Source organism: Desmodus rotundus, chromosome 8, assembly GCF_022682495.2.
Source record: "Desmodus rotundus isolate HL8 chromosome 8, HLdesRot8A.1, whole genome shotgun sequence".
NCBI classification, from domain to species: Eukaryota; Metazoa; Chordata; class Mammalia; order Chiroptera; family Phyllostomidae; genus Desmodus; species Desmodus rotundus.
This window is the reverse complement of record NC_071394.1, coordinates 47,534,843-47,556,560: the sequence shown is the minus strand read 5'-3', so window position 1 is coordinate 47,556,560 and position 21,718 is coordinate 47,534,843. Positions and strand designations below refer to the sequence as shown.

General features: G+C 42.2%; 1 pseudogene; it reads right to left on the bottom strand.

The window, feature by feature from the left end:
- Positions 1–699: 699 nt before the first annotated feature.
- LOC112320747 (2-iminobutanoate/2-iminopropanoate deaminase pseudogene) lies at positions 700–1,109 on the bottom strand (annotated as a pseudogene).
- Positions 1,110–21,718: the final 20,609 nt, after the last annotated feature.

Here is a 21,718-nt window from a genome sequence, read left to right as displayed (position 1 = left end):
GCCTGTGAACCAACAGGTCACTTGTTCAATTCCCAATCAAGGCACTTGCCTGGGTTTCGGGCCACATGAGAGGCAACTACACATTGATGTTTTTCTCTCCTCCTTCCCCCCTCTGTAAAATTAACTTGAAAAAAAAGAAGTAAAGAAGCTTAAGTAATTTGCCCAAGGTTACAAAGCTAATAAAAGGTAGAACCATATTTGATCTCGGGTAGTCTGGCTCTAGAGTTCGCACTTTTAACTATTGTACTATACTGTTTCATGGAAAAATGTCTAAAATTATTTTCAGTACTTAATTCTGTAATTAATTCACAGCACTATATTGACTATATGATTATATATATATGCACACACACACTATATATATATTATATATATATAATTGAATCAGATATGCTCTTTATTATTCCTCAGGAATAGTAATTCATCTGTCTATATATTATTTTCCTTCACTTCAGTAAATATTTAATGAGAGTATCTTTCCCCCAATTCAGTAATGTGTGTCCGTGTAAGTGTAATTGATAACACCAGTAACTGGGCTCATCATCTAATCCTCAATTCATGTTTAATTCTCCTTATTATATGGTATTTCCATAATACTTCAGATATTTTAGTCAAACTTACTTTTCAACATTACTGTAAATATTAAGATGTTAATTTTAAAAGATTATAAATATTTCAAACTAATAACACTGGGCTTGCTTACACTCCTGTTGTTGTGAAAGGTCCTTGGACAGCTAATACTTCTGCCTCAACACTGCCTCTCCTGGTCAAAGCCATAACCTGCTAAGCAGCTCTAGCTAGAAAACCACTCTTGAAATACTGTTTATAGATTTCATTGACAGTATTGAAGTCATTTATGTCAGCCAGAGAAAGTTCTTTGTATCACATTAGTGAAGTCACAGCACGGAGCTTTCAGAATTTCACCCATGTTTATAAAAATTTACTTAGCTTCTTCCACCAACACTCCTGAAATAAGTGCCATTTGAAGGGTTCATACCTAGCTATCCTAAAATGTAGATAGTTCAGCAGACTAACTGAGCATGACCATAGGGACCAATGAGCCCTGGGGTTTTCACAGTGCTAACCACCTTTGTAATCAAGGACAACATGGCTAATACTTTTCTCTTGTGGACCGCTCTGAAAGAACAAGCCCATACACCTGCAGTGTCTTCTCCATAACCTTCACCCCAGCCCCAAGGCATCAAGCTTCTGATATTAATACGTAAATTTATCACAGTGTTTCAATAACTACTTAGATCATGGAAAATGACATTAGGTCAGGTCACTAAGAGCTTAATATTTAAGTTCTATATTTTGATATTAATGTACATTTAATAGGGACAAGAATGAAAGCAGGGGACTATTATATCCATGAATGACTATTCCTTTACTCCATTTTCCCAGAAAAATATGGTAGTTTTTCAGTGACTTGAATTCTCACTGAATTTGGAATCCTGTGGAGTGAGACCATAGGAAGACCTGGTGAATAAAGACAAATACAACTGGCTGGTGTGTCTCAGTGGATTGAGTGCCAGCCTGTGAACCAAAGGGTCGCAGGTTCGATTCCCAGTCAGGACACATGCCTGGGTAGTGGACCAGGTCCCCAGTAGACGGCACACATGAGGCAACCACACACTGATGTTTGTCTCCCTCTTTCTCCTTCCCTTCCCCTCTCTAAAATAAATAAATAAATAAATAAATTTTAAAAAGACAAATACAATTATAAAATAGAGCCTGGTACTCAAACAAATTACTACTAGTGAGGAGATAGGTAATCTCACTTTTTGAGTTGCTAGAACAATTTGATCTCCACAATTTGTTATTTGCTCAAAGTACCTGAAAAGTTAGTATATATTTCTCAGAAGCAGAATGAGGAAATCAAGAAACAAAATCACTTACACCAACTATGGATAATAGAGCAATTCAAGAATATACTCTCTATGATTAGTTAAGAATGAACACAACTGTCAATATTACATCCAATTCATAATAAATCTTATTGCTGAAAATAATTGATATAAAACCTAACCATGACTATAAACTGTTCACTGTAGAAGTTATATCTTCATTAAAAAACTTTTTTAATGCAATAAAGGAGGAAAAAATGATCCAGGAAAATTGGACTTAGGAAATATAACTGCAGGTAGGTAAACACAATTTGCCTCCTTGCTCAACTACAGCAAAAATTACAATGAGACTACAAAACAAATATCACCCAGAATCATCAGAAAATCAAGCTGCACGGAAGTCTGACAACCAAGGAATTAAATAAGTCACATTCATCCACATGAGTAGGAGGGGCACAGACACGGAGACACGTGGAAAGGCATGGAGATGCAGAATGGGTAATGGTGCACCCATGTTAGTGAATAAAAATCAGGAGGTATACCTTGGGAGTGAGGGATCCCAGCCCCACCGCAGACCACCCAGCCCAGGGTTCCAGCACCAGGAAGGTAAGTCCCCATAACTTCTGGCTCTAAAAACCAGTGAGGGTTGGGGCAACAGTAGACACTGCGGGATTCTCAGGAGTCTCTTCTTAAAGAGCCCACAACTGACTTAGGGCTTATGTAGATTCATTCCCTCTGGACTTCAGCACCAGGGCAGCAGCTAAAAGGGCACCAGTGCCATATGGGGAGGAATTGGTGTCTGACATTAGAGTGGGTGCTGGGGAGAGCCTCCTCCTGGACAAAACTCCAGAGGTCAGGCAGTGGCATTGTCCTCTTTCTGAGCCCTTCCCCACACAGAACCAAGAATGGGGACACCATATCAGAGGCTCCATTAACCTGGTTCATATGGGGTGCCCTGCCCTGGAGATTACCTAAGGCTCTGGCCTATCCAACTTACAGGTGCACTTTTCTACAATAGGCCATGTTACTAAGTCAAGGAGTCAAAGCATCTTTATCTAATACACAGAAACAAATACAGGGAGGCTTCCAAATTAAGGAGACAAAGATATATGTTGCAAATGAAAGAACAGAACAAAACTCCAGAAAAAGAACGAAACAAAATTGAGATAGGAAACCTATCACATGCAGAGTTCAAAACACTGGTTATTAGGATACCCAAGGAATTCATTGGGTACTTCAACACCATAAAAAAGACCCAGGGAAAAACAAAGGTTATACTAAGTAAAACAAAGAAAAATTTACAGAGAACCAAGAGTGGATTGGATAAAGCCAAGAATCAAATCAGTGATTTGGAACATAAGGAAGAAAAAAAAGCATTCAACCAGAACAGCAAGAAGAAAAAAGAATCCAAAAAACAAGAAGAGTCCAAGGATCCTCTGGGACAACTTCAAACATACCAACATTCAAATCATAGTGTTTCCGAAAGGAGAAGAGAATGAGCAAGAAATTGAAAACTTACTTGTAAAGATAATGAAAGAAAACTTCCTTAATTTGGTGAAGGAAATAGACATACAAGTACAGGCAGCACAGAGAGTCCCAAACAAGATAAACACAAAGAGGACCACAACAAGCCAATTAAAATGCTAAAGGTTAAAGATAAAGAGAGAATCTTAAAAGCAGCAAGAGAAAAGCAAATACTTACCTACAAAGGAGTTTCCATAAGACTGCCAGCTGATTTTTCAAAAGAAACTTTGCAGGCTAAAAGGGACTGTCAAGAAGTATTCAAAGTGATGAAAAGCAAGGACCTACAACCAAGAATACTCTACCCAGCAAAGCTATCATTTAGAATGGAAAGGCAGATAAAGTGCTTTCCAGAGAAGGTAAAGCTAAAGTTCATCATCACCAAGACATTGTTATATCAAATGTTACAGGGTCTTATTTAAGAAAAAGAAGATTAAAACTATAAACATAAAAGTGTCAATAAATTCACAACTATCGACAATTGAATCTAAAAAATAAACTAAACAAACAAGCAGAACTGAAACAGAATCATAACTATGGAGATCATTTGGATGGTTATCAGTTAGGAGAGGGAAGGGAGAAAATGGGGGAAAAAGTATGGGAATTAAGAAGCGCAAATTGGTAGGTACAGAATAGACAGGGGAATGTTAAGAACAGTATAGGAAATGGAGTAGCCAAAGAACCTATAGGCATGACCCAAGGACATGAACTAAAAGGGGGGGGGGATTGCTGGAGGGAATGGAAGGTACCAGATGGAGGGGGCAAAGGGGGAAATTGGGATAACTGTAATAGCATAATCGAAATATATTAAAATATATACCTATATCTGCAAAAAATAATGGGAGCATCATGGTGGAATGAGAAGGCCCTTTTTTATCTCCCCTTAAAATTTCAAGTTGAACAACTAGAATTCCACAAAGGATCCTCCGCTCGACACGCAAACAAGATCCATCCATACATCAGTACATCTGAAAGTGAGTATATTGGAATGAGTAGGGGAGGTGTGATGTGATGACAAAGATGGAGGCCACAGATGCAATTCAGTTCAACACCCACCATGATTCCAGCTGACATGGCAGCAGTGGAGGAGTCATCCTGTAGGCCTTACATTATGGCCCAGTGGGTAGGAGGGGAAGAAGCAACATCCCTGCTTAAAAAGTAGGTTCCTGTTGTAGCAAAACACAGTGGCAGTAGCAAAGACACAGCACAGTGGGCTGGCAGCCACGATCTCAAGGTGACCATTAATACCAAACAGGCAAATCCTGAGACTCTTGGTGAACAGCACTGATAAAGAGACAAAGCTGTGGACTCATGACAGCCATTACTGACAAAGAGGCAAACCCACAGATTCACAAACCTGCTCCTCCTTACCCACCATAGCAGTTGAGGAAGAGGCAGCAAGATACCCCAGCTAGCACAGCGTGGATGGCATTTATTGACAACAAAGAGGCAATAACAGGGGCTTATGTGCCCAGAGTGCCATTTCCCACCACATTCTACATGGGGGTGGTCTTCTGAAGCAGAGGTGACCCAGACACAGAGTGGACACTCACCACCCCAGGAAAGACATTTTCCACAAAGCAACACAGTCTTCCCAATTTCCCAGAGGGTCAAGTATTACAAAGAAGACAAAAACTTGTGTCATATCACCATCTACTGGAAAACAAAGAAAGAGCAAAAGTGTACCTAAAGAATTAGGCAGAGAAACAATGCATCAAATACCATAAATAACCAAGGTAACATGATAGCATAATGAGAAATTAAAGTCTTCAGAAACCATCCTCAGAGACATAAAGACTGTGATTAAAATGACAAAGAATTCAGAATTGCAGTTATGAAAAGCCTCAATGAAATACAAGAAAACTCAGAAAGTCATTTACATGAGCTCAGGAATAAAATTAACAAAGAAAAGGAATACTTTACCAAAGATATTAGAACTAAAAACAAAGACAAAAAGCAATGGAAATTATGGAGCTGAAGAACTCAATAAATGAAAGGAAGAATGCATTAGGGGCCATTAAAAGTAGAGCATACAAAATGAAAGAATTAGCAAGCTTGAAGATAGTAACCTAAAATCACTAGGTGGACAAAGAGAAAGAACCAAAAGTCTAAAAAATAAAATAGCTTCAGGGAACTATCTAACTCCATTAAAAAGAGCAACATAAAGATAATGAGTATACCAGAAGGAGAGGAGACTAGAAAGCCTACTCAAATAAATAATTGATGAGCACTTCCCAAACCTATAGAAAGAATTGCACATTCAAATACAAGAAGCTAACAGAGCTAATTATCTCTATGGAAAAAGATATTTTCCAAGACACATTACATTAAAACTGTCAAAAGTGAATGACAAAGAAAGAATTCTTAAAGCAATAGATGGGGGGAGACTGGAACCTACAAGAGAAATCCCATTAGATTATGACCAGATTTGCTCAGTAGAAACCTTAAAAGCTGGGAGTGAATGGGATAAAATATATAAAATATTGAGAAAAACCAGCAGCGAAGAATAGTACATCCAGCAAAGTTATTTTTTACATATGAAGGAGAAATAAAGTCTTCCTGAGACACACGCTGACAAAATTTACTACCACGAGAACTACACAATAAGAAATGTTGAAAAAAGCTCTTCTGAGACAAAATGGCAAAAATATACAAACTTCAAATAAGATGACAGAAGCTAAAATGAACTCTATTTCAGAATAGGGTATTAAACATTTAATTATAATATAAAGATTATTTCTTTAAGGGATAAAGCGTTAAAAATAACTATAACTTCATATGATAAGAATGCACATCATAAAAGGGGTAATTCAGGAAAACAAAAACATAAAAGGAGAGGAGAAAAAGGACTGAACTACTGGTGAATGAAAATAAGACAATCAAAAGAAAATGGACTATTGTAGGTATGAGACATTTTACATTAACCTAAAGGTAACCACAAAACAAAAAATCAGAAAGCAGGCACAACACACAAAAAAAGAGGAAACAAAAATAAAATAATAGACAACCACCAAACTAAAATAGCAGAAAGAAACACAAGGGAAAAAAAACAATGGATATACAAAGTTACCAGAACACCAAAGATAGAATGACAGTAGAGTCCTCATACACCAATTATCAGCCTACATAAAAATGGACCAAACTCACCAATCAAAAGTCACAGAGTAGCAGGACAAGTTAAAAACAAGATTCAACTATGTAAAACAATGTAAGATTCAACTATATGTTACCTTCAGGAGAGCCAGCTCCAAAACAAACAGAGGCTCCAAGTGAAGGGATGGAAGAGGCTACTCCGAGCAAATGGCATCAAAAGAGAAGTGGGTGGAGGCCCATACTTACATTGGATAAAATGATTCAAGACAAAAAAAGGTACCAAGATACAAAGATGAACATTTTATAATGACAAAGTGAACAGTTCATCAAGGACACATAACACCTAATATATATGTACCAATCCTGGAAGCACAAAAATATATAAAACAATTACTTAAAGAAAGAAAAAGACAAAAATACAGCTATAGTCAGACACTTGAATATCTCCTTATGACATGGACAGATTATCTACACAAAGTCAATAAAGCAATATCAGCCTTAACTGATAAATTACACCAAATGGACTTCATTGACATTTATAGAAATTTCCATCCCAAAATGACTGAATGCACATTTTTGAAGAGCTCACATGGAGCATTCTCAGAAATAGACCATAATTTAGGACACAAAACTACACTCAGTAAATTTAAGAGTGAAATCATACCAAGCATATTTTTCTTCCTACCACAATTGTATAAAAATGGAAATCAACTATAAGAAAGCTAGGAAAAAACACAAATGTGTGGAGATAAAACAATATGTTACTAAACAACTGTTGAATCAAAGAAGAAATTTCTAAAAGATCAAAAGATACATAGACACAAATAAAAAAATACAACATACAAAAATTTGGTGAAAAATAATATGAACAGGGAAGGTTATAGCATTATAGGCTTCCCTTAGGAAACAAGAGAAGGTCAAGGGATTACAAGATGGCAACAAAATAGGTGGAAGCTACATTCACCTCCTCACAAAACAGAACTGAAATTACAACTAAATTTTAGAGCAATCCATCTGAATGACCAACTGAAGACCAGTTGGAAAGAAGTCTTACAGGATTTACAGATGAACCCATATACAGACCGGTAGAAAGTATTCACACACAAAAAGGGCGGGACCTACTCCCATGGTCAGCAGCTGAGACTGTGGAGTGTGGTCTCAGCTGCAAGGGGTGCCCCCTGAGGATTGTGGGGCTTCAGCCCCACACTAGGTTCCCCAGCCCAGAGCACCAAATCAAGAAGGAGGCACCCACATAGCACCTGGCTATGAAAAGCAGTGGGGATTCTGTCCACCAGGGAGAGACAGGGGTTTGATAGGGACACAGACATCCCGTTAAAGGAAGAATGCACAAAATCTAATTTGCAGCCCCTCACTCTAGGCTCCGGTGGAGGGAAGGTGGTGCGGACTACGGTCATAGGAGGAGAGTCTGGGGTTGGTAGATCTGGGGAGAGAGCTGAGGGAGAGCTGCAAGGATCCCTGTGCTGAGTCATTCTTCTGTACCACAGATACCATCTTTCTTAGGTGTAGCTCACCCCTCCTTACAGGCATTAGTCTGGGGGAAAGCAATAAACTCTCTGTCTGGACTACCTGTCACCCCAACCCTGTGGAGATCAAGCCCTGCTGAGGAGCCACCTGCCTGAACATGGGTGTAGATGTCTGGGCAGACTCAGGGGGATGTCAGTGATTTAATTGTGTGGTTTTGGGGTGGGGGCCATTTCCCCAACTTTCCCTTGAAACGGGCACCTCACACTCAGAGGAGATCCCTAGCCCCAACCTCTGAACTCCTGGCGGTCCCACCCTCTCAACTTTTGGTGACTTTGCCCTGCCAAGGACTGGGAAGAATCTGGCACAGACTGTGTGGCTCTGGAGTGGGGGGTCACACCCTTCACCTTTTGCAAGCCTGAGTGGGACCTCCCCGTCTCTCATCTCCCAGCAGCTTGCCCTGCTGAGATCTGTCCTCTGGCAGACTTTAGGACAGACTGAAGTATGTGATTCTAGGATGGGAGAAACTTTTCCCTCTTCAGGGAGACTACAGGGGGAAAAGAAATTGCAGATACAAGATCAATACACAAACACCAGTTCCGTCAATGAATCATCTGAAAATAAAACTAAGAAAGCAATTCCATTTAAAACAGAATCAAAAAGAGTAACACACATTGGTATAAATTTTAAAAAGTGCAAGACATATACAGTGCAAACCACAAAGTAATGTTGAAAGAAACTAAAGAAGATGTAGATAAGTAGAAAGTCATCCTAGCCCCCATCCCTGGGCCCCACTGTCTGCCAGTGGGCCCCTCCCCCACTGCCATGAACAGATGCTATCACTTCCGCTGTGACACCCGTTTTGTCCTTTTGTAATCAGAAAAAAGACACAGTTCGATGAAGGCAACCACACCCCCTCCCCCATTTTCTTCACCTCAGATGTCAAACTCAATTTGTGAAAAAACAACAATTAAGAAACAAAACAAAAAACCACTATGCACAAGTTGCCCAACGGCCATGTCCTCGAAGGTGAGAGTCGGCGGTGTGAAACCCGTTCCCGGGGATGAACACGGTCCACAAGCTCGGTGAGGACATTCCTTTCTGCCACCTCACTACATAGATTTGCACTCTGGAGTCTTCTGGGGCTCTCTCGGGAACATTCTGGGGACACAGCAGGGGAAGCCGTGCCCCTGGAGCTCAGCGTCCGTCCTGTGGGTCTGTCCATCGGCTACTTGGGAGCGGATGTGGTCATTGACACGGTGCTTCCAGGACAGGTGCCCAAGCGGGAGCCTGAGTGTCCCTCTGGTTGCCACCACCCAGCCTCCAGCCTCTACCCCAGAGGCCAGCTGGGCTCAGGACTTAAGCGGGTCACAGGGATGCCCTAAGCTGAGTTAGCGAAGGAGCACATCCCCTAGGGGGACCATTTTCCTGTTCCTTGCCTCTCTCTGGGGCCCTGAAAACAGAGGTGCAGGCCCAGGTTGGGAGACCACTGCACCTTCGACGTCCAACACAACACCGCCGGGGCCACTCCCGGCCCTCAGCCTGCCCCAGGGATGTGCCCTGAACAGGGACGCCCGCTCCTCAAGCCCCTGCAGAAAGCGTTGGGGACCTGGGAATCCCGATGTTCTACAGAGATGTCCCAAAGGGTCATTCGTGCATACTGATCCCTGCTCTCCCCGTGGGCCCTGTTCCTGCTATCAGGACACCTTTGTTTGAACCAGTGGGTAAAGTCCTCTGGCTAACTTGCCGGAGGCTCTGTTTGTGTGGCTCGGTACCTCACAGAGACAGATCTACAACTGGACAGAGGAAGTTCTGACCGGGGACTTTCCAAGAGTCCTGAAGCGGGTGCCATAGGACAAGCTGAGGGGGACTGTGCATTGCTTCATCCCCAGGGTACTGCAGCCAGACTTGCAGGACCACTTTCACCAGTGTCCCCAGCTCAGAATGAGCAAACCTCCACCTTGTCTGGAGTTCTGCGTCCCCTGGACTCCTCCTGCCCCCTCCTTCTTCTCCCATGATGCAGATCTCGACCCGCAAGATCTGCTGTTGAGGTTTCAGTATTCCAATACACATACACACGGACTACAGAGGTCCCGTGGGGAAAAGGGGACTGCGCGGCCCCTCTCTCAAGAGGAGAATGCCTCTGAGTGCCTCAGCCACTCCCTCAAGGGGGGAGCGCCAAGAGCCTAGCTGCGACCAGCCTTTATAGGTTTTTCAGGCCCTTAACATCAAAGAAGGTCCTCTTTTACTATACAAAGGTTTGTTTTGGGTGGTTATCTTTGCAGACACAGGAGAGGGTGTTGCTGAATACATCAAAGGAGGACATTTGCAATGTAAAGAGAGAAGTGGTCCAAACGGCTAGGTTCCAAACCTGGAAGGTCTAGCCCAGATTTTAGAAAGATAAAGATAGTCAGTAAACATTTGCTTGCCTCAGGGTGAGGGAGTTTTTTTAGCAAGAGCAAGTCTCATAGCAGTCTAAGTACAATGCAGGCCTGATTTCCCACTGGAGAACTTATCCATGGACGTGGGTCCTGCCCGCCAACCTCGCTCCCTACTGGCTTTTCTGAGTGGGGGCTGAGCCACATTTCCCACGCTTGGAACGGTTCCCCACACTCCCACACCCTCCTGCTTCTCCCCTCTTACTTCTCCCACCCTGGCCTGGGAGGCCCCAGCCCACATCCTGCCAGCCTGCTCCTGCTGAAGAGGAACAGCAGAGAGCCGGGCCATTTTTCTCAGACCTCCGGCCTGAGCTGGCTTGGGGTGCGAACCTGGGTGCATCAGAGAGACTGGGCTCTGCACTGGTCTCCTCTGCAGATAGCCAGTCTGCAGCACGGCTGTGCAGACTCAGGGCATGTAAATACAAGCCCCCAGAAAAGTGTGTGTGTGTGTGCATACCTGTGTTGGGTTGGGGATGTAGGTGTGGGATGGACTTGGGGTAGCTTACAGAGACCTCTGCCCATTTTGATGAGGAGGAATGACCCTTGGGACCTCAGAGGGCCAAAGGTGAGCTTCCTGGGCCCAGAGTGCCTTGGCTGTGGCCACCCAGCCTCCACCCAACCCTCTGTCTTGGTGTGAAGTACAGCACAGAGAATCCAAGCAACCCAGGCCTGGCTGGTGTTCACAGACCCTGGCTACTGTTTCTGGCCAGCTCCAGAGAGGACAGGCACCCTCTGTCCACAGCAATGACAAGGGTGGCAGCCTGCCATCTGCGGCAGCCTGGGCACCCATATCTAACTACTGTGTGTCAGCTGGGATTGGCCGGTGGCATGGTGGTAGCCTCTGAGTAGCATGATAGATACCAAGCTGGGCAGCAGCATACTTGCTGTAGGTGGAGGAGTGGGGGTGCAGTGGGGGCCGCCCCAGCCATTGGGCTTTGTTTGGGCCGTGTGGCAGTTCCTCTGGCAATGGATCCAAGAGAGAGAGTGGACTCTGCATGGGGACCTGGACAGAAGAGTGTCACAGTGCCCGGGGTAAAATGTCTTCATGTCCAGTTCTGAAGTGAATCCTGGCAGGACCCTGGACGTCCCTCCCAAAGCTGTTTCTTTGTGAGTCTGAGAAAGCCACACTCTGAATACATTTCATGTTTCAGGAAATCACATTCCAGGTTCAGGAATTTTATTCCAACGTCCTTTGGTGTGCTTACAGTCCATGGGTCCCCGAAGTGGGGGCGCAGCCCCTGGTGCAGTCCCCTGGAGGAGCCAGGCGTCTCTTTGTGTTCTGCCTTGGCTTTGGGAAGGAGGGCTTCTCACCCATCCATCTGCACTCAGGAAGGGGAAAGGAGTCTAAACCCAGTCACCTTGGAATAAAAGAGCAGGTTTATTTTAGAGGCAGGGTGGGAGAGGGAAAGCGGGCTGTGCTGTTTCCGGAGAGGACTTAATTTTTCCTCTAAATGACCCAGGGCTGTTCCGTCTGATGGATGGAAGGGTAACTTTGCCTTAAAACAGAAGTATGCAGGAGTTGACTGTTTTGGCAAATAAGAGTCTAATGGCAGGGCATGGCCCTGGCCCGGTAGCTGTGGCATCAAGAGAGAATCCCTCCAGGCACCCAGGCCTGGGGCTCTGGCCAGTGGACTGCCCTGACTCAGCCAGGAAGAAAATTCGTATCCCTCAAAGGGCGGGGGTGAAAAGCCATGAATCTCAGGCCAGATTCAAGGGCACTCCCTGGCATGTCCGCATCAGGAAACGGGAGTACAAGTGAAGAGGTGGGTGGGCCTGGGAGTCGCCCTGGCTCAGTCCACAGGAGGACCCTCTGGGAACAGCCTGCATTTGTCATCTAAGATGTAGAATGTTTTCCCCGGCCCGGGTCTCTTTCAGAGTCTTTCCTCTTTATGGTTTATGGCTGTGTTTGCTGGCTTCAGTGTGACTGCGGAACCCAGAGGACTCCTAGAAATAAAAGTGAAACATTTATTTTTGTGGTTGGGGCCAGAGATCTGAAAAAGAAGTTTATGTTAGTGGAGGAACAGCTGCCCTCCACAAGGGTCTCAAAGTGACCCTGGGCCCAGCCATCAGGGTGCTTATCCCAAACGAGAACACCTCGTTTTGTCTCAGGCATATTAGGCTGTCTGTCCCCTGTATGGCTACTGAACCCTTATAGCCATCTAGAAAGAGAGTGGATCCAGCTCCTGCCACAAAGGGCCCCAGAGTCATCTGCCATTGGGTGGTATGTGGGAGTGGGTAGTAATAACCTGGTCTTCAGGTGCCCCACCTGCATCCTGCCATAACCCCATCTATGTTGCTTGATGTACAGGAACCCCCACCCTTTATTCTGAGACACACCCGGGCAGAGGCTGGAATCACCACGGTGTAGCCTCCAGGTACAAACATCAGAATCTCTGAGGTCCCCAGCCCTCTCCATGACCCGGGTCACAGCACAAACCAGTGATGGATGATTCAGAAGTGAGGATAGGCAGCCGGGCCATCGGCGGCCCTCACCCCGCTTGTTGGGACCTACAGAAACGTCTGTGGTACCCTGTGAAGTAGGGCAGATCAGTCTTCTGCTCCCCCTGACAGTGTCTTCAGGAGGCCCCGCCTCCTCCTTTGGTAGAGCAGGTGATAAGCAGACTGTACAGGGTCCCAGGGCTCACATGGACTTGTCTCCTTGTCAGCGAGCAGGATAGCTGCTTAACAGGAAACACAACCAAAGCAATAGCGTCCCCTCATCGCAACTTCTGTTTTTGGCTGTGTTTACGAGGCTACCTGACTTTGGCCAGGTAGCACCGACTTTGTTTAAACCCATTTTTAAAAAGTCATCTAGTCAAAGACCCAAGTGATGGAAGATCGAAAAGGTCAGAAGTATAGGTCACACATCACAGCCAGTTAGAAGTGCTTTGTCAGTCACCCTTTTTTTTTTTTTTTTAAGATTTTTAGAGGAAGGGAGGGAGAAAGAGAGGGAGAGAAACATCAATGTGTGGTTGCCTCTCACACGCCCCCTAATGGGAATCTGGCCCACAACCCAGGCATGTGTCCTGACTGGTAATTGAACTAGGGGCCCTTTGGTTTGCAGGCTTGGGCTCAATCCACTGAGCTATAACCAGCCAGGGTAAAATATTTCATTTATTTTTAAAGAGAGAGGAAGGGAAGCAGAAACACAGGGAGAGAAACATCAATGTGTAGTTGCCCCTGGTGCACCCCCAGCTGGGGACTGGCCCATAACCCAGGGACGTGCCCTGACTGGGAGTTGAACCTGCAACACTTTGGTTGGCAGGCTGGCACTCAGTCCACTGAGCCACACCAGCCAGGTCACCCACATCTTTTGCCACCCAAAGTTCCCACGCATGGTTTTGGTGACCACGTTTTCCAAAGCTGATGATGAGGATGTGGGCTGAAACTTGGTCAATCTGGCATGGCCCTGGGGAAGAGCCAGGTCCTTTGGCAATTTCCTGATTTGGAGACTAGCTTTCAAAGATTTGTTCTAGACACATTCCAGAAAATTTTGTATCAGAATTTGGATGTGTAATCCAGCTTAGTACTGATAAATGCCTGAACGTCGTTTAGGGAGAGCCCCTCCCCACCCCGCTGTTCAGTCCCTGATGGGTTAGAAGAGTTGGATTTGGCAGGAAGTATGAGCCTTGGGTCCACAAGGGAAGAGTGGCATCACTTGGTTTCCAATGACCCCCTGTTGTGATATGGGACTTGCACTGTGGCCCCCTGGCCCTGCCCAGCCTCTCCCCATCTCATGAAGCTTTAAAACCTTACTACTTTTATTTAAAGATGAACAGGATGGGGGGACACAGGAAGCATAAAGGGCATGCTGTGGGCTAGGGCTTGGGGCATCTTCCTAGGGACACAATGACAGCACACACTCATTTGCAAACCAAGTATGTGAGCTGAATGCCTGCAGGACACCCACAGGTCTGCCCGAAGTCTGTCTCTCCCACTCAGACAAGCTGGCTGGGCTGGATGTGATCAGATCCCTCCCCAGCCTACCCTCCAAGTGGAGGGAGTGGGCCACCTCCCCACCTGGCTCAGACACCTGGGGGCATGCCGTCCATTCCTGTGTCAGGGTACCTGACTCTGAATGTATGAGTGGGAGACTGTTCCCTGGCCTCATATATATATTCCACAAGGATACCAACAAATGGCCCTGAGATAACTGGATATCGACATGCAAAATAAATTTAGACCCCTCCCTCACTCCATATACAAAAATTAACTCAAAATAGATCAAAGACCTAAATGTGAAAGCTGAAAGTATGAACTCTTAGAGAACATAGATGCAAATCTGTTATTGTATTGAATCAGAACCAATAGCTGATGACAGATAATGGATATATACAAAAATACATAAATACACACAGGCAGACACAGATTTACTTTTAAGAAATTGGCTCAAGTGATTGTGGGTACTGACTAGTCTGAAATGTGTAGGGCAGGCAGGCACACTGGAAATTCAGGCAGGACTGATGCTGCAGTCTTTTTTTTTTTTTATCATTATCTGAGGATATGGTTTCATTTATTTTAGAGAGAAAGAGAAATGTAGATCAGTTGCCTCTCTTACACACCCGAGCTGGGGACCAGACGGGATTGAATCAACAACTTAGGTATCTTCCCTGACTGGGAATCAATCCTGCACCCTTTTGGTGCACAGGACGATGATCCACCCAGCTGAGCCACCCAGCCAGGGCAATGCTGCAGTCTTGAAGCAGAATTTCTTCTTATCCAGGAAGCCTTAGTTTTTGCTTTTAAGGCCTTCAGCTGATTGGAAGATCACATTACTGAGGGTAATCTTTAAAGTCAACTGATTGCAGATGTTAGTCACACCTACAAAATATCTGCCAAGAAACACCGAGATTAGTGTTTGATTAATAATTAGTTACTACAGCCTAGCCACGCTGACTCATAAAACTAACCACCACAAAGACCATAGACTAAGCAATGATTTCTTAGATATAAAAAAGTACAAATAATCAAAATGAAAAGTTAAACAGCATCAAAATTTAAAGCTTTTGTGCATCAAAGAGTACTACCAAGAAAGTGAAAAAACTATCCAAAGAATTTCAAGAAAATACTTGCAAACCAGTAAAGATATCGTACTCTTACAACTAAACAATAAAGTAACAACCCAATTTTTAAAGTGGGCAAAGACTATGAATTGACAATTCTCTAAAAAAAAACACAAAGTAAAAAAAAAACCCACAGATAGCCAGTGATCATGTATAAAGATGTTCAGCATCAGCAGTGACTAGGAAAATCCACAACGAAGTACCACTTCACAGGAGGATGGCTAGAATCAAAGAGACAGTATGTGTTGATGAGAACATGGAGCAATTGGAACCATCATAACATTCTTCAAATAATTTAAACATAGTTACCATATGACTCAGCAATTCCACTCCTATGTATTCACCCAAGAGAAATGAAAACACTTATGTCCACAGGTGGCCAAAAGACATATGAAAAGATGCTCAACATCACTAATCATCAGAGAAATGCAAATTAAAACCACAGTGAGATATTGCTTCACACCTGTCAGAATGGCTGCCATCAATAAATCAACAAACAAGTGTTGGTATGTGGAGAATAGGGAACCCTAGTAGGGTTGGTGGGAATGCAGATTGGTGCAGCCACTGTGGAAAACAGTATGGAGTTTATCAAAATATTAAAAATGGAACTGCCTTATGACCCAGTGATTCCACTTCTGGGAATAGATCCAAGGAAAGCCAAAACACTAATTCGAAACAGTATATGCACTCCTATGTTCATTGTAGCATTATTTACAATAATCAAGATTTGGAAGGAGCCCAAGTGCCCATGCAATGATGAGTGGATAAAAAAGTGGTTGTATTTATACAATGGAATAACTACTCGCTGTAAAAAATAAGAGAAAAGAAAGAAAGAAAGAAAAAAAAAGAAATCTAACCCTTTGCAACAGCATGGATGGACCTGGAGAGCATTATTCTAAGTGAAATAAGTCAGAGAAAGACAAATACCATGTGATTTCACTCATATGTGGAATCTAATGAACAAAATAACAAACAAAATAGAAATAAAAGGGACTAATAGAGAAAAGACTGTCAGCTCTCCAAGGGGAACAGGGTTGTGGCACCAAGTGTAAAAGGTGAAGAAATTAAGAAAAAGAAAAAAAAAAAACATCATAGTCACAAACAGCAAGGTGATTACCAGAGGGGAAGAGGTAGAGGGAGGTAAAAGAGAGTATGGAAGAGATAAATGGTGATGGAAGGAGACTTGACTTGGGGTGGTGAACACACAGTACAATATGTAATTGATGTAGTATAGAATTATATACTTGAAACCTATATGATTTTACCAACCAATGTCACCCCCCAATAAATCCAACTTTAAAAAAAATGTGTCCACAAAAAACATATACAAGAATTTTATAATAGTATTATTTATAATAGCCAAAAGATGGAAACAGTCCAAGTGTCCATCATTCTCGAATGTTCTGGAATTAGATAGTTGTGATGGTTGCAAAATCTTGTGGGTATTCTCTAAACTACCGAATTGCACACTTTAAAATGGTATGTAGTTTAAATCTCGACTTAGAAAAGAATAAAAATTAAAAGCTCATGGAAATGTAGGTATAACAGAACCTGATCTCCCAGCTATCCCGGGCTTGGGCCCAGCATTCCCAGGACTGGAACGAAGTGGGCTTCCTGCAGCAGCAGAGCAACACTGCAGCGCTGTCCAACATAGCTTCAACTCCAGGGAGGCCCTGGGAGCACACATCCTTCACACTTAGGAGAGAGGGTCCAGGCAGGTTGTTGGTCACCACTCTCTACAAAAAAGTCCTATTTGGCAGCATTTCATACCAAGTTATTTCAAAGGTAAACTAGTTTCCTCCACGTCCAATGTTGGTACAACATGTCCAAAGGGGAACTGTCCAACTCCCACGTGGTTACATTTTGACTTATGTCAAATGTCTAGGCCCTGGCCAGGTAGCTCAGTTGGTTAGAGCATTGTCCCAATAACCAAGGTTGCAGACTAAATCCCCATTCGGGGCACATACAAGAATAAACCAATGAATGCATAAATAAATTGAACAACAAATTGTTGTTTCTCTCTCTCTCCCCTCCTTCCTCTCTAAAATCAATTTTTTAAAAAAAATTGTTAAAGTCTGTATTTCTGGTGGGCCAGTGAGGTGTGTGCCAATAACTACATTGAATGGATGAAAAAATTAATCAATTAACAATTTTTTACTTGTCTTATAACAAAAAATATGCAAGCCATCATAAAAATATTAATAGCCCACATACAATGGAAAAAGCAGGAGTAAACCTGGGATTCAGAGGAAACAGGAGACTTGAAAACAACCACTATCCTGTTCATCCATTGCTTACATCTGTGTCTTGGGATAGCTCGTCCTCAGGCTGATTTCACCCTCACGGTGAGAATTATGGTCCACAACTCCTTTACCTTGCGTCACACATATCTGTCCCCAGAGGGGAAAATGACCAATGTCCACTCTTCAAAAAAATAAAAAAGAGGCAAATAATGGTTGTCTCCCAGACTCTTTCCAAATTTGTTTCAAGTTATACATAACTCATTAAAACTTCAATCCATGCTAGAACAGAACTATTTAGAAACTGAGCTGATGAAAAAGTTCTGGAAGATATCATGAAGTTTTTTATTTGCCCCTTTACTCTTTGCTTAGAGATTCTTTTTTTAATAGTATACTTGATAACAACGGACAAAATTTTCAGTGATGAAAACATTTTCTGATGCAAAGATGGCTCATGCTGTCACAGCTTTGATCTTAGCAAGACTCACCTTTAACATAGCTGACTCTTGCCAGAGAACACATTATCAAACAAACTGGTAATCAAATATTTAAAGCCATCATTTTTACATGGGAAATTTTCCTCAAAAAATTGTCTCAAAACTAGAGAATAGTCATATTCACTTAAAATGTTAACAAGGAGGCTTTAAACAAAATAATAGTATAAGCTCGGAAAGATAAATGTCTGTTGTGCTTGGAATGTATTAAGAGGCCTTTTACCTAATCTCACAACATATATGGCTGAAGTTAAGAACTAGAAAAAAAAGGAATAATGATGATTCAATAAACAACATTAAAGAAGCTTAAAATCATACTCAACTACATAGTAAGTTATTAAATTGACAAATATCTATTATGTGTCTACTTGTATTTATCATGTATTAATTTGTCCTGGTCATTTAAAAATATTTGAGAAACATACTGAGTTTTAAAAATAAAACCTCAACAGTTCTAGCAGTAATGAGAAGTAAGGAGGCTCCACTCATTTTTCCCTCTTCCACTGTAAGCTGGCATTTCTGTGACATTGTCCAGTAGTTTGCTTACCAGACCTTTTCATTCAATGGTTATGCCAACACCATTGGGTGAATTTGGCAATGAGAACGAGCAGCACATTCCATGCTAGTCAGGACACCACTGGGATTTAGAAATATAGAAACTCAGGTCCCATCCCAGACATACTGATTAAAATCTGCCTTTTAACAACCCCCCAGGAATGCTGTTAAAATCTGAGCAGCACTGATCTAGGTCACTGAATTAAATCCTTTTAACAGACAAACTGTACATTACATGCAAATAAAACTATCATTCTGTGTGATCCCATAGGATCAGCACTATTTGATACACAGTAAAGCATTCCAAGCTGCTTAAAACACACATTGTGACTGAAAAATCAAAGAACTTAGAACTGAAGATGTCTCAAAACTTGTCTACTCCAATTTCCTTTTTGTGGATGAGAAAACTATTGCAGAGAATATGTAGGCCGTCCAAAGTCTCATAGTTTTTTCTTTAATTACACTATAACTCTTTAATAATTACAGGTTTCCAAACACCAGGAATGACGAGCAAATCAGTATTTACAGTTTGTATTCACTTTAAAATATATGCTATCAATTCTAACACTTGTAGCTGTTCAAGAACCTTAGAAATTTAGTCCCAAGACAGTAGGTGCTCCTTCTGAATGCTCCCAAATACCAATACTTCCACCCTCCTGGGTGTTTTGTCATTGGGTAAAGTGCCTATTTGCCAATCACTAAACCCCACTAGATTACAGTGCGTAAGAGATTGTGTGACACCACTGTATATATGTCTGGTGGACTATAGGAACCTAATACATTTCTTGTTAATGAATTAATATAACCAACCAAATGAAATTAACTGATCAAAATCACACAACTGTTATTGAGGAAACCAGGATTAAAAACAAGTCCTTTAACAGGTGGCAAGGAAATTAGCAAATCTTAACTTAATCCACATTTTAACCTTGTCCAGATAAAAACTGACTGAATAAACATTTACTGAGATCCTAGGCTGTCCAAGGAACTAGGTTACATACAACTTCTGGAAGGCAAGAGTGAGTAAAACAAAAGCCCTACTCTTGGTATTTGCCAGTACACACCACATACAGACATTTACTAAAAGAAGAAACTCTATAGACTTTGAGGGAAGGCAGAGTTGGGTGTTCCTCAGCTTACTTCAATGTGATTACACTCGTAAGTGACAATGATTAGTGGCAGAGGCAAACTTAAAAAGTAGTCTGTCTCCCTTTCCTAATTAGTCATGTTTCTTAGCATATATGTTTACTTTATGTAGACAGCATATATGTTTTCCATTGGAATGTGGTAGGCTTTTCAGCTGAGGCTTTGTGAGCTTCTTTTGCATGACAAGTTACCCCTTTCCAGTGGTTTTCATCCTAAAGACCTGCTTCTGGTGCTAAAGCAACTTGCACTCATCTAGAGGCCAGTGCACGCAGGTGGGGAGAGGGAGAAGGAATCCTCTGGGCAGGGGCAGGGTTGCAGGCATGCCAGCACTCAACATCCAGAACCCCATCTGTTTATCTTCAACCAAGAGCAGAAAATCATTCAGAACACACAGGGTCTTAATGAACTATCATGTAACCTCTTAAAAAATCAACCTATACTTCACACAGAAGTTCAGGCAATGCAAATTATTTTAACATAATTGAAGGCTATTCTTAGATTAATATTTTTAAATACTACCATTTATTGATTAATCAGTCTGCATCACACTGTTATTAAGACCATTCATACTATTTCATGAAACCACAACTCTGGTGGGGTAAGCATGGCCTTTACAGAAGAAACTGAAGGAACAGAGGTTAACTGGTCCAAAGTCATAAGGCATGGGACAAAATGGTATTTGCCCCATGATTTGCACTAGTTTTCTGCTGCTCTTCATTTATCACTACTATCCAGTTTGGCTTAGAACCTTAGTGCTAATGGGTATTTCAGCTCTATCAGTAAGGAAGAGAACCAGATGAGACACCCATGGACTTGATCATCCATTCAATAACCAAGAGTTGCCCATAATGTACAATTACCTATAATCTTCAATGTTACCATCTACATTCATACACTAAGTAAGCAGCATGTCACAAGGACTTAATACAGGGAGGGCATCAAAACAAGCATCCCAACATGTTTGGTAAAGTGGAATTTTCATCTCATAAAAAATTACCCCATTTCTGGCAGTAGTGATTTTGATAATTTTTAATTCAAATAAATGATTTTAATATTTCTTTGTAGCCTAACACACTTTCAAAAAGTAGCATTTTTAATAATCTCAAATCAGAAACCATCTAATTTCTGGTTTCAGTTTCAAAAATATACTTTGGAGATGTGCATTTTTTAATTTCAAAGAGTATAATTAAATTTTTCAAATAAATTTATAAACAATTTTACAACTTGATTACTGTGGTGGTCACTACCACCATGGCTAGATGCTTAGACATCAACTCTCAGGAGCCAAATACTGCCCAGAATATAAATACATAAGGCCACTGTTGTCAAGGAGGGGAACAGTGACAGGTGAGGAAAAAGATCTGCAAATCAGAGTGATGAAGAAGTTAGGAGAGTACCTAACATCTCAGGTTAATGAAGGGAACAGGAATAAACATTAACAGAGATGGTAAACAAAAGGCACAGGTGTGGAAAGGAGTCAGCACAGCCAATGATTCAAGCTGATGAAGCAATCTCTTAAGAGTATCCTTCAAATTCTTGGTTAGTGATTGATGTCAAAGAAATAAAGGGGATCACACCCAAGATAATGGGGAAAAGAAAGCTGAAAAAGCTTAAGAGAGTTTAAAGGAAGGATCCACTCAATAGGAACAGAATAGAATTTGTCACAAGACGATTAGAGGTGACTACAAGCTGAGAGATGAAGAGAAATTACAGCTAAGGGAGATCCACCAAAAAATGATGGCCCAGCAGTCAGAGTGGAAGGGGCCACTTTTGACTGCAGTTTATTTTCTAAACAATAAATGTATTCAGCACCCCTCACAACTGAGCTTGGGGAATCAC